This window comes from Peromyscus californicus, unplaced genomic scaffold, assembly GCF_007827085.1.
Source record: "Peromyscus californicus insignis strain IS unplaced genomic scaffold, ASM782708v3 Scaffold_19__1_contigs__length_69161282, whole genome shotgun sequence".
Taxonomy (NCBI): Eukaryota; Metazoa; Chordata; class Mammalia; order Rodentia; family Cricetidae; genus Peromyscus; species Peromyscus californicus.
This window is the reverse complement of record NW_026294491.1, coordinates 12938541-12950545: the sequence shown is the minus strand read 5'-3', so window position 1 is coordinate 12950545 and position 12005 is coordinate 12938541. Positions and strand designations below refer to the sequence as shown.

General features: G+C 36.9%; 1 protein-coding gene across 11 annotated transcripts in view; it reads left to right on the top strand.

The window, feature by feature from the left end:
• The window catches only part of Pcdh15 (protocadherin related 15), a 1435070-nt gene that overhangs the window by 1260098 nt on the left and 162967 nt on the right, over positions 1-12005 (top strand). The gene's annotated exons all lie outside the window — the stretch shown is intronic.

Below are 12005 nucleotides of genomic sequence, written 5' to 3'. Positions count from 1 at the left end.
CTGTAGAGTTTCTCTTCCTTTATCTGTTTCAGCACTTAAGGCTATTACTGTCTGATAGACTACTACATGTTTATTTGGTGACCCCTGTTCTAAACCAAATTCTTTAATGAAGGAAACTCACTCCCACATTTGTATTCCCACATTTTAGTTCAGTACATTATAGCCAGCTATGAAACATTTGCATAATATGATAAATAATGTTTATTTGCATGCTCTTCAGTGTTGGCAAATTTGCAAGGACCTCAGAAATCTGGCTATGTATGATATTTGGAAGGTTTGCTGTCTTCAAGCCTCAGTTAGGTCACTGAAGAACTGAAATTTAAAAATGATGCATATTTATTCTTAGCACGGCTTCTGACCCCTCCTGTTTTAAGTATCATTGCTATTCAGAAATTGCTTTTATGTGTAGAGACTTACCACGTCTTTTCCAAGACATCCCATTGGATTCGAGGAAAGTGAGAACCAGCCACACATTTGAAACGCTAAAGTAGTAACAGCAAACCGTTTGAAGGATCAAATGCAGAAACTGAGTGCAGTCTCAAAGCCAGAGAGAGCACGCTTTCTGAATATAAATTAAAAATTATAAAATGCACGTTGTACAAAATTAAAGCGCTCTGGAGGGAGGAGCAATCTTCCAGGACTCCAACACTGTTGGGATTTTCTCTTCCCCTCTACTGAGATGGCAGGATTGACATTACAGTCTCACATGGAATTGAGGGACTGATGGATTGCTGGGAGAATAAAAAACTACTAACCTTTTCTTTCTGATCACTAGGGACTTCTCACTTGAAACTTTCATAAAGCAAAACTGTAAATGTAATTCCCGATCGTATATTTTGATTCTTTCTGAAACTACAGGTCAATCCGATGCAATTCTGTCTGCAGACAGGGCTATAAATTAATCTATTATACAATTAGTATTAAAATAGTGCCCTCTGTCAACACACGGCCATGAACCAACTGGGATACATAAGTAACGCTGGCTGTTTACCCATTTCTAAGAAGTGAAGCACGGAAGCTCAACTCCTCAGTGTAATCTTTCCTTTCATGTGTTTTAGGATTAATGAGATTCTCGTTAATCAAGGTGTTAATGAGAACATGCTTAGTGTTAGTAACTCATCAACTTCCTTATTTAAAAATAAATACATAGTCTTACAGAATTATGAAATAAAATCCCCATAAAAAGATTGTAAATTACCAACAGCAATTAGCTTAAAATCTATTCCTCAACAGTAAATAATATTAAAATATTTCTTCAGAAGGAATAATAAGACAGTAGTCACTAGTGTGATGTACTTCACACCCTTCTATGAAGACATGAGACTAAGTAATTCTGGATTCAGACAAGTCACCAAGGAGTTATTTGTGGAGTGTTTGTACAGTTGTCTTTAACAGCTGTACTCACCAGCCAGGGTGCCTCTGCTGATCTCTACAGAAGGGGGAAGATGGCCATTTATTTTATTTCTACAATGAGTACCATGTGTTTCGTTAAAAATACTGTGATGTCACCAGGAACACCAGCTGATTATGATTCTCTGAGAAAGCTTATCCTTGGTTCTGTAGCATTTTGTAGCCAACATGTTCATAAGAGTAGTATCATTTTCATCCATAACTTGCTATTTGCTTGCTCCATATGCAACACTGAAAGCTGCCCATAACCAGAAATATTGTAAAATTGTGTTTTCACATCTGCTTAGTGTGCTCATCTGTTCTTTTCCTTGGATATCTTTACTGATCAATTTTTCATCACTCCTCATTTCCCAGCCTGTCTTGTAACACTGCATTGATTCAACTTATTGCCAGCTAGGCGGCAGAAACCAGAGTGACTCCACAGTCTAGAGCATGTGGGGTGTATGCAGCTGGCAGGTTCTTTCCTTCACTGTAAAGCTGAACCAGGATGCAATCATGGTCTACTGCACCATGAATGGCTTATAAACATTGAGGTGATATGGCCCAGCCCATATCCTTTTGGTTTCAGAAACTTAATTAGATGGAAAAAAAACAGCACCATGTAAAAGATGGGGTGGGATTTTTCAACGATATATGGGGTATAGTTGGATTTGAAGACAAAAAGATGAGAATTCAAGGAAAGGTTTTACGAGGTAGCATGTATATGATTAGTATTTGGAAATGGTTTATTAATACGTTTTAACTATCTCTCATTTATGATCTCTGGGCTTACATTATGTTATGTAGCATTATAGTGATATGTTATAGGTAATGTGTCATGAATGATAAGTTACTAAAAACAATTATATGGTGACTATTACTTGTGATCAATACTACATTCAGATGAAAATATCTCTGGTCCCATTTAGAAACTGTCAAGCTATCAAGGCTAAGGGGGTTATCTTTGTTATTTTTTATTGAAAATACATTGTTCACACAATATATTTATATCATAGTTTTCCTCCCTCATCTCCTCCCAAATCCTCCCTACCTCGCCACCTGGCCAACTGCGTGCCTTATTTCTTTCTCTCTTTAAAAAACACACAGGCAAAGAAAATAAAATAAATAAAATAATGAAAAAGCACAAGAGAAACACAACACAGAGGGACACACACACACATACACACAAAGTAAAATACAAATTTGTAAATTATAATATACAAGCAAAAGATTGGTAAGGTGAAAACTGCCAAAACAAAACCATGAGACAAAAAGGCTCCAAAAATAGTGTTGAGTTCATTTTGTGTTGGTCGTCTTCTGCTGGGCATGGGCCAGTGTGTTTTGTAAACCCAGTGAGTCTCTATTGGAGAAACCCTTTTATCTTTTGTAAGTGGTTGTCAATTGAAGATAGCTTCCTAGGTATGGATGTGAGCTTGTGTCCACTTTCACCTTTTAGCCCTTGGGACCCCAGCTGGCTTGGACCTGTACAGGCCCTGGGCATGTTGCCTCAGTCTCTGTGAGTTCCTATGTGTGTCCATGCTGTTTTGTCTGGAAGACACTGTTCTGTTCCTATCATCCATTCCCTCTGGCTCTTACCATCTTTCTGCTTCCTCTTCTGCAGAATTCCCTGAGCCCTGAGTGGAGAGGTTTGATGAAGATGTCCCACTTAGAACTGGGCATTCCAGAGTCTCTCATTCTCTGCACAATGCCCACTTGTAGGTCTTTGTATTCCCATCTACTGCCAAAGGAAGCTTCTGTGATGATGACTGAGTGAGACATTGATCTATACGTATAGAAAAGTGTCATTAGGAGTCATTTCCTTGCTATAATGCTTTAGTAACAGAACAGTAGTATTTGGTTTTCCCCTAGGTCCATGGTTTATCTAATGTCATTTTTTTTGCTAGCCAAGAAGTGTCAGGCATAGTCCTTAAATCCAATAAGATAGTGGTTAGTTATTCCCACAACTTTTATGCTACTGTTGTACCAGTGTATCATACAGAGAGATCACCAATGTAGATCAAAGGGTTTATAGCTTTTTAGGTGTTTAACTTTCTCCTCCAGTAGTGTGCAGAGTACCTTTCAGTACCATGAGCACTAGTTAATATGGGTGAAGGTTAGCCACCAGCTTATCTTCTCCATGTTCAACAAGATTGTAAGTATTGCCGTTCACAATAGGGCCTTACAATCACTTTGTGGAGAACAAACATAGCCTTGGCAATAGACTTGGAGTTGTTTGGGGGTCTCCTGGGGATTCCTTTAGCTAACAACTCAATTAGATGTAAACCATTCCTGGAAATGGAGGTTTCACCAGGTGGAAAGAGATATATAGCTGGGCCTTTTTCCCCCCTGTTATTCAGTAATTCCATTTAGATTTTTCTCATATATATATATATATACATATATTTACTTCGTGAATCATCTACTGTAGTCATTTCCATATGACCCCTCAAATGGCCCTTAGTGTTAGCTATCCTTCCTCATATTCTCTCCCGTAGCTCCTCCACCTCTCCGTTCAATTCTTCCATTCCATTCTCCCTCTGCCACTCAACAACTGCATATTCTATTTCCCCTTCCTTGGGAGACCATTCCCTCCCCACAATCCCTTACTCTATACCTAACCTCTATGGTTATGTGGATTGTAGCATGTCTATCATTGGATTAGAAGCTAACATTCACATATTTGTAGTTTGGGATGTGGGTTACCTCACTCGATGTGATTTTTTGCTAGCTCCACCCATTTACCTGCAAATTTCATGATTTTTTTTTTTGGCAGCTAAATGAAATTCTATTTTGTAAATGTACCACATTTTCTTTATCCATTCATCTGTTGATGGACATCTAGACTATTTCAATTTCTACTTATTATGAATAGAACAACAATTAATATGGATGAGCAAATGTCTCTGTAGTAGAACATGTGATCCTTTCAGTATATGCCCAAGAGTGATATATCTGGATCTTGATCTATGTCTCTTCCCGGATTATGGAAGAAGTACCACACTGATTTCCATTGTGGTTGTACCAGTTTTCACTCACACCAGCAATGGATGAGTCTTTCCTTTTACCTACACCCTCTCCAGCAGGAATTGTCATTTGTTTTGTTATTGTTGTTTGTTTGTTTGTTCATTTTGTTTGTTTATCTTTGCCTTATGACTAGTGTAAGACAAAATCCCAAGTAGTTTTTATTTGCATTTCTCTGATGGCTAAAGATGTTGAACATTTCTTAAAGTGTTCTGTAGACATTTGTGTTTCATCTTTTGTGAATTATCTGTTTAGAACTGTATCCCATTTTTAACTAGGTTATTTGTTTTCTTGATGTTCAGTTTTCTTAGTTCTTTATATATTTAAGTATTAAGCCTCTATCTGATGTGTCATTGGTAAAGATATTTTCCCATACTGTAGCCTGATGCTTAGTTTGCCTCTTATAATTGCCTTCATTGTGTCCCATAAATTTGGGTGTGTGTTGTTTTCATTGTCATTCAATTCTAAAATGTTTTTAATTTATTTCTTAACTTCTGTCTTGATTCAATTTTCATTTAGTAGTGAGTTGTTCACTTTCCCTGATTTTGTAAGCTTTCTGTTGTTTCTGTTGTTTTTGATATCCAGCGTTAATCTTTGGTATGCAGAGAGGACTCAAGATGTTATTTCAATCTTGCAGTTGTTGAAACTTGTTTTTTGTCTGAGCATGTGGTCAATTAAAAGTATCATTTCATGATGTAATTCATATCAACCCTTTTCTTCTTGTAGAAACAAACCTTGTGGACCAAGGTCACAACACAAAGGACATTTCCTAGGGCAGTGGGTAAAACATAATACTTTGTCTTTGGGATTCACTCATAGGTTTCCATTAGATATTGAATGGGATGCTTTATTCTGAACATCTTTTCAGAAGAAAAAGTAGCAGGCATACTGAAAGAGATACTTTGGCTCTTTGTAAGTGGGATTCTTGGCTTTAATCATCTAGGAAGGCAATGATAACTTGGCTCTGCTGTCGTCCATACTGTAGCTTCCAAAAATGCACCAGAGAATAAATAGATATATGTATTCTGATTTTTTTGTTGCTGCTATGGGCAGGAAGTTTTTTTTTTTTTAAATACAGGAATTCATATGGATGCAGATAGAAGAAATTGGCAGGAAAAAATATATTGACATGTTGCAGAGTCCAGAACACTCATGAATTTATGTAGCATGGTTTCAATGATGTCTGATTAAATAATACAAGTTATATGAAAGATAGCTTAAAATCTGCCTTAGAAGTTCTTTTGTAGACCTCAAATATGGAAAATGGTTGATGAGACCCAGTTTATTACTTAGAAAATAAAAGTTAATAAAGAAATAAAGAATAGTTAAAAAATCAAAGGTACTTCTTATGACAAATTATTCTGTGATATGTAAGTTTTTTAATAAAACATGATAATAAAATCCAGAGGAAAAACTGGCTACCATATCCTTCATTCAATTTAGAAAAGCAAAAGGGCAATGCAAATAGAGACAAAAGAAATATGTGAAGGCCACTCAGGCAGAGGAATGACAGCTATTGGAAATGAGGTTGAAGATTACAGGGTTCAAATGTCAGTCCAGAGTTCCAGCTGTGGTAGAGAAGGTAGTTGTAGAAAACTTAATAAAAATGTACATAGAATGGTTGCTTTGATCTGAAGCCATGATGACTCAGCTGCCTTTCAAGACCAGGGATGGCTGAATTGGGCAGAAACTCTAGAAGAAAGCTAAGACAATAAATACAGACTTGGGAATCTCCTGAGCAGAATTTAAAGCTAGGAGTGAATTCATTCTCCAAGACAGAGACACCCTAGGGCCGAAGAACAGAAATGTCTACAGAAAAGAGGAATTTGCCTGTGTTCAGAGCAGATTAGATATGCAATGATGAGGAAGAAATGAAGGTGAAGGATTTTACTAACAGAATGTAACCTACATAAGGACCACAGCTCTGTGGATTGACAGTGCACTGGGTAGCAAACCACCTTGGGTACCCACAGTGCTTCTGCCACTTTCCTTATGTATCAAATTATTTGAGTGTTCAACTCTCATTTCTGGGTCAGTTTTTCTTTTGTCATTATCTACTTGTACTGCATTTTTTGTGCATTTATTTAGAGGTGTTTTTTTTTTCCAGAAATGAGTTTTGAGTTTCAGATATAGATCTTAAATGAATTTTGTTCATTTATCTCTAAATATCCCACAGTTCTTATTTTCTTTTTTTGCTAAACTTCTTACAGAAGGTCTCTATAGGAATTAGTCTTGGCATCTTAACTGAATATGTAGGTATTCTGAGGTGATCATGTCCTTAACTCCAGTTCATGCTATGTGTGAGTGAGCCCCATCCTTTTGCACACTGATCCTTCCATCTCTAAGTAGTATATCTTGTCACATCTTTGCTTAACTAAGAATAGACACTTAGTTTATATATATATATGGTTTTATTTTGTTGGTACAAAAACATAATTTGACAAGCTATTAGAGCCCTCTAATGTTTTCTCTTTAACACTGTATGTGTATGATCCCTGCTATTTTATGTCATTTGAAATTATATAAAGCCAAGGCAATTTTATTATTATTTTGTATTTTGTTTTTACCTGTCTACTGGAAATAATCTACTCACTAGTAATGCAATTAGATATTGATTCCCATGTTAATATTGTCTGGTACTTATGGCTCCTTATACACAAGCATAAATGTTCATTAACTCAAAAAAGTTTCCAATGGCTTCAAGAAAATGGGCTTTGCATGAACCTGTACCAACCCTACACAGCCCCTTCCTCATACATCCACTTAACCACTCGGTAGGAAATTGCTATCGCTTAGCCTAGCAATGTGTCTAAATCAGGCAAGTTATAGAACAGTTACTCATACATTGTCCTTCGATTTTTACATGTAGAAAGAGAACAAAAACATACAACTGAAGATTGGACCTTGTGAACATCAGCTCCCCATTTTCCTCCTCCTCTGTCCCTGTCAACCACTGTTCTCGTCTCTGTTTCTTTGACTATGTTAGATTCTTAGTGCAAGTAAAATTAGGTAATATTTCCCCTTGTGTACATTCCTCATACAGGAAGAATTAAGTAGCGTTTTTCTTTATGAATTTATTGTTTGGAGCTGCTTCATGCCCTTAAGGTGGATTGCCATTATTGCAAATAGCAGGATTTTCTTTTCTGTTAAGATTGTATATACACGACAAACTTTACACTATATGTATATCTGATTATTTTGTTCCATTACAGACTCATTGAAATTCCTCATCTTTGTATGTTTGCAGCATTTTTCACACAGACCTGCAATTACCATCTGTACTAATTAATTATACTTTCACCATAATTAAGTCAAAACATATTACCTTTAACCCATAGAAAGGAAGTCTAAAGTAAAAATTGTACTGATAACAAAAAAGAATTGAAATTGCTTATAATTTCTTAATATAATTTTATATTTACTTTGCTATTAATGATTTCTACCTTGTAGGATGGAATTATATTGCGCTTTAGTTTCTAAGAAAACCTACTGTAAGTGACATCATGATAAGATTCTTCAATCTGGACCCACAGGGTATAGGTATATCATATTACACTGTCAGAATATCTATAATAAATAAAACTCTTGTAGTAACATGTAGGCTTGTAGATGTCAATTTTAGCAGACAAAAGGCTTTGCAGAGTTAATATCACCTCTTTTGCATTTAGAATACAAAATTAAATTTCATGTATTGCTTCTTGGTTTAGCTTGTTTTATTTGCATGGGAGATTTTCACTGAATACCTTATCTGATAAAGCAGTTTATATGAAGAGCAAAATTTTCCTGAAAATAATGTAAGAAGACACATAAAATGCACAAATAAAATAATTACATTTGACAATCAAATCATTGCCCAAAATGGTACAGTTTCATTTAAATAGACATTTTTAAAGTATGTCTCTCTCTCTCTCTCTCTCTCTCTCTCTCTCTCTGTGTGTGTGTGTGTGTGTGTGTGTGTGTGTGTGTGTGTGTGCGTGTGTGTGTGTGTGTGTTGCACAACTCCTAATTGGTCTTAATAAAAACCCAGAACCAGATACTGGGGTAAATGCTGAAAGATCAGAGAAGCAGAGGAACAAACCACAAGAGAAACTTCTCACCACTACTGAATCCTCAGGCAGAAATGCGAAGATCCTGTCTCCATGGATCCTCAGTCTGAATGTTCCTGAGTCCTCAGCTGAAAAGACTGAGTTCCTGTCTCTTTGCACTTTATATGCCTTTCTCAGTCCAGCCACATCACTTCCTGTCTCAACATTCCTAGTGCTGGAATTAAAGGCATGTGACTCCCAAGTACTGGGATTAAAAGTGTGAGCCACCACTGCCTGGCTCTGTTTCTCTTTTAGACTGCGTTAATCTCATGTAGTCCAGGGTGGCTTTGAATGCACAGAGATCCAGACAGATCTCTGCCTCCCGAGTGCTAGGATTAAAGGTGTGTGCCACCACTGCCTGGCCTCTATGTTTAATCTAGTGGCTGGCTTTGTCCTCTGATCTTCAGGCATACTTTATTTGTTAAGAGTACAAATTGTATTGCAACTAATATACAAACTATATATATTAGAGAGAGAGAGGGGGAGAGAAGGTAGGTATGTGTGCATGTGTATATCACTTTGAACTTAAAATAGTAAAGTTAATTATCAGGTCAAATTCTACATATAGTACAATTACTACACTCCATGAATCAGATTTATTTTGTATCTGTTGAGATGTGTGTCTATAGAGTGAGGAATGAAACCTACAATATATATAAAACGAGGTGAGGAGCCCATAATAACACCACAACCTTATTCCTCATTGCCAAAGAAATTTTAGAAAATGGTATTTAATCTATGTATTATCTATCAGCACTCCTTAACCCATAGTGAAGATCATAAGCACAGGATAAGCACAAAGAAATTTGTCTGTTTGTCTGTCTGTCTCTCAATATCCCTGCCATCTTCATGTAAGGATGGGAGTATATGAACAGATATTAGTGGGTGGAAAAACCATAAACACATAATGTGTAACCTAATGAATTGAGATTAGAGCCTTAACTAATTCTAATTTTTTTAAAAAAAGGAAGAGAAGGAGCGTTCAGTTAGGCATGATGGCACATGTCTATAATCTCAGCACCATGAAAACTATAGCTTATGAGTGATTTTAGTTACTATGCTGAACTGCAGATGGAATGGGAACTAATGTTGGTAAAAACTCTGTTTTCATGTCATATTTTTGCTCTTTATCATTATGACAACCTGGAAGTTATGCTTCCCAACATGCTGGGAATATCCCAGTTGGGTTTTCCTGCAGTATCAACTTCCCCAAGCATGTTTTATGAATTATTTTTCCATGTTATTCACATGTTAGAGGAATATTGCCTTGAAGATGTCATAATCATTAAGTGAGTTGCATGCCTAAGAACCATATTTCAATATAAAACATGTCTAATAATTTTGCTGTTTAGATGAGGAAATCTCAGGAAATGAATTCATTTTTTAAAACCTTGCTTTTGTCATTTGTAAAATATGAATGGTTATGCTAACTCCTAGATCTATTTTAAATATTAATATGAGAATAAATATAACACACATATTCTGATAGTTAGTAAAATGCTGTTTGGTTGCTAAAACTGATGTCAGCATCATTAAGAAGCAAGCAGCATTGTCAATGTATTAAAAACATGTGCATAACTGCACAGACTTGATGCAGTTTCCAATAACTGTGCCTCCTTCACCACACTGCTAAACTTTCCCTCAGCCGCTCAGAGAACTTACCATTCATGTGTAAAATTACAATGGAGGTGACAACTCCTTCTCCCAAGAGTTCAATAGTGTGGTGTGTTTCTAAAACCTTGAAATATGTAAATATTTACATATCTATCAGAATGCTTGGGCGTGATGGACACTATTAACCCTTAAATTCTCTAATTTATTTATTCAGTTTATTGACACCCATGGGAGGTCTGCCCCTTTCAGAGCAGAAACAGAGGAGGAATAGATTGAGGAGGGTGTGGAGGAGAGGTGGGGGGAGGGAATAGGAAGAGAAGAGGAAGGGGAAACTGTGGTCAGGATGTAAAATAAATAAACTGAAATTTTAAAAAGCTCCAGCTTCCTTGTCTACCGCTTTAAAGGAGCTCATTGTCACCCAGTCTGCATGTTTTGTCAATCTTCCTGCTTCATTCTGTGTCCCCAGTTCTCACTGTAGACCTGACTAGCGGAAATGAGCGGTAACCACGTCACAGATAAGATGCTATGGGGTCATAAAATTTATTCTGCTAAGGCAATACACTCTTTCTGTTTTAGTTCTTCCTCACTCAAAATTTGAAGACACAGGAGATTACAACACAGACAGCCTGGTCTAATATCTGCCCCTGAAACTTCATGTGTAGAGTAGTCTCTGCTTTTGCATTGCCGTCTTGCCATTTTGATCTTCTTAGGTCCCACCAGAGTCACCAAGTAAGCTCATCTGATAGCATTTAGGGCTTATCTAGCCCAAATCTCTAAATATCTCCAAATTATTCATGTAAACAGGTCCAAAGGCTCAAGTCCATGTATATAGGCTTAGTTCCAGCAGTGACCCCACTCCTTGTACTGTTTGTGCAATGATTGCTAGTGCATTGCTGTTACAAGACACCTCACATAACAATTTAAAAAGGGGAAGGATTTATTTTTGACTCATGGTTTCAAAGTATTTAGTCCTTAATTCATTGGCCCAATGTGCTGGAGAAATTCTCATGGTAGTGCAAGCAAGATAGAAAGTACAAGGCCAATGTCTATTAGCTGGAACCACCATGTGAAGCTCCTATTGCCTCCCAAAATTATGCCAGAGGTTGGGAACTAAGATTTCAAACCATGAGCCTGCAGGGGATATTTCATATTTACACCATCACCATAAGTAAACAGAAATATATGATACAATTCCAAGTAGATGTGGTGAATAAAAATATCCTAGAGACACATCTTAAATAGAACCAGGAAATCATGAGCACAAATTCAGAAAGTGGAAGTCTGTCAAACATCAGGTATCTGAGCATAAATAACAGCAATGTGTGGGGCAAAAATGAATCGCGAGTTCAAATTAGATAGAAAAAAAATGACACATTTTCAAGATCTGATATCGCCATGTGAGGAGTCTGGATTTGTGTGTTTGATGGAAAGCACTAGAGGATTTTGACCAGCTTTTATGAGAATGAATTTACTATCGCTGTCCACTCTCACTCCTGCTCCCTCTCTGGGTTCTGTTTGTTTGTTTTTTTCTTTTGACACAGGGTCTCAGTCTGCATTCCAGAATGTCCCAGTACTCACTGTGTAGCACAGGTTGGCCTCTTAAGTTCTCTTTCTTTGAACTCACTAGCACTGGTACTGCAAGTGTGAGCCACCACCCCCAGCTGAGAGTGTTTATGTTTTAAAGACAATTTTAATAGAATGGAAGCAGAGAGCCAGATCAGTGTCCAACACAGAAGAAGTGGCTGTAAAATATGGAAGAAAATTGAAGTATGAGTTATCCACAGAAGCCGTGACTATGGAGACAGTTGATTGTAGATTATTAGTGGGTAGAGGCATTGGTGAATATTCTTGGGCTTTAATATTATATCCTTTTCTAGTGGTGCAGCCATTTATCTA